General features: G+C 35.3%; 1 protein-coding gene across 1 annotated transcript in view; it reads left to right on the top strand.

Annotated features, from left to right (window-relative positions):
• The window catches only part of LOC106867812 (FERM, ARHGEF and pleckstrin domain-containing protein 1), a 303,490-nt gene that overhangs the window by 117,979 nt on the left and 183,304 nt on the right, over positions 1 to 2,207 (top strand). The window lies entirely within an intron of this gene.

Genomic DNA, 2,207 nt, shown 5'->3' with positions numbered 1-2,207 from the left:
CCATAAAAAGAGACAAATAGAACGAGTACCAGGCTTAAAAATAAAACAAATAAGTTCTGGGGCCAATTCATTCAACTAAAAGTTCTTCAAGGTGGCGCTCCAGCATGGACACAGTATAAAGATTGAAAAAGACAAAAGATACATAGGTGTGACTGTGTGGTAAGAAGTTTGCTTCCCAACCATATGAGTCTGGGTTCAGTCCCACTGTGTGGCACTTTGGGCAAGTGTCTTCTTTAGCCTCGGGCCAACCAAAGCCTTGAGAGTGGATTTGGTAGACAGAAACTGAAAGAAGCCTGTCGGGTATATCTGTTTGTGTGTCTGTGTTTGTCTTTCACCATTGCTTGACAACCAGTGTTGGTGTGTTTACGTTTACCTAACTTAGTGGTTCAGCAAAGAGACTGATAAAATAAATATTAGGCTTAAAAATAAGCCCTGGGGTTGAATTGTTCGACAAAAACCCTTTAAGGCATAGCTCCAGCATGGCTGCAGTCAAATAGCTGAAACAAGTAAAAGAATAAGATATGTGTGTGTGTGTGTGTATGTGTGCATTTTCCCCTTTGTCTTGCTTCTGTTGATCCATGGTTATTTTTAGCTAAATATACAAGAAATATTATTATTTTCTATATAAAATATGGAAATTTGCATGCTACATGAATTACATACATTGATGATAATGAACCGTTTGTATACGCTCTCCCAGCCACTTATATCTGTGCAATCTCCTCATTTGTTATTCAAATTTCAGCTCATTTGCTGAATATAATTTTCTTCAGAAGAGCTGTTTGCTATACAATTTGTATATTTAACATATTGTTCGTATATGTTCTCCCAGCACTTATACTTGTGCACAGTCTGCTCATAGTTAGTTGTTCAAATTTTGACTTGTTAATCCTTTATTATCTAAACTGGCCATATCTGGCCGAAATATTGTACTTGTCTTATGTTCAGAGTGTGTGTATATATGTATATATATGTGTATATATGTATATATATATATATATATATATGTGTGTATATGTATATATATATATATATATGTGTGTATATGTATATATATATATATATATATATATATATGCACACACATACATTAATATAGGACAGTGAAAAGGAGTGCTCAACACTGCATGAGCACCAACTTCCCATGCAATATGTTTGATAATTGTTAAGAGATATAACTCTCTTAACATGAAATCAATGGTAGCCTGGTTAACCCACAAATAAAGAAAGTATATATACATGTGTGTGTATGTATGTATATCCATCCATCCATCCATCCATCCATCCATCTATCTATCTATCTATCTATCTATCTATCTATCTATCTATCTATTTATCCATCTATCTATCTATCTAATCAAAATAAGCAACAAGAATATCCAGAGGTAATGCAGTATGATCGTTTCAAGCAACTCCATTTAATTGAACTCCAGCTCATTTTGGAGTTATTTTGAAACATCAGCTACCTTACTTCTACAGTCCAAAGACACTTGTCTGAGGATCCAGGTCGATCTGAATGGAATACTGTTGATTTCTTTCTTTCACTGGTGAATTGTACAGCCATTCTGTTGACTGTAGCAAGAGGAATCCTAAGGTTTTGTACAGTCTTACGTTGGCTAAGTTCACACTCAGATTGACTTAGAGTATGCCAGGGATACGGCAAAGTTATGGGACTGCAGTATGCTGGATTGTGAAGAGGTAGTGGAAGAGTTCAGCTGAACTAATGGTGCTTCTTACATTGATACTGAGTGGAGGAATCCTGAATCAGTAGTCAAGATCTAGGATTCCTCTATCAAGAGAGTAATTGCTTTGCATTCATAGGGGTGGCATCCATTGTTAGGTAATTAGCTAATGAAAAACTCATTTTGATTCAAGCTCACAATTCAAATTCATAATAATGGAATTGGATGGTGACAGGGAATCATGGGGAATCCCCCCCCCCCAAATGCCCTCTTTGAAAATCAAACAAGTATTTTGCACCTGTGTTAACAATTAACACTATAATCTAAAATAAAAAAAAATAACACAGGCTTGAAACACTATGTAGTTGCAGCTTGCATATATAAAATAGTATAAAGAGAAATGTCTATTTACTCTTGAGAGGCATGTGTATATGTTGCAGGTTGACTGAATGACTTCCACTGAAGCTATTTCATTGAATGTTGTTCATCATGTGTTTGACTAAAGTGTGTAATTCTCTTCTCATT

Source organism: Octopus bimaculoides, chromosome 23 (genome assembly GCF_001194135.2).
Source record: "Octopus bimaculoides isolate UCB-OBI-ISO-001 chromosome 23, ASM119413v2, whole genome shotgun sequence".
In the NCBI taxonomy this organism is placed as follows: Eukaryota; Metazoa; Mollusca; class Cephalopoda; order Octopoda; family Octopodidae; genus Octopus; species Octopus bimaculoides.
This window is presented reverse-complemented; position numbering and strand designations above follow the sequence as displayed.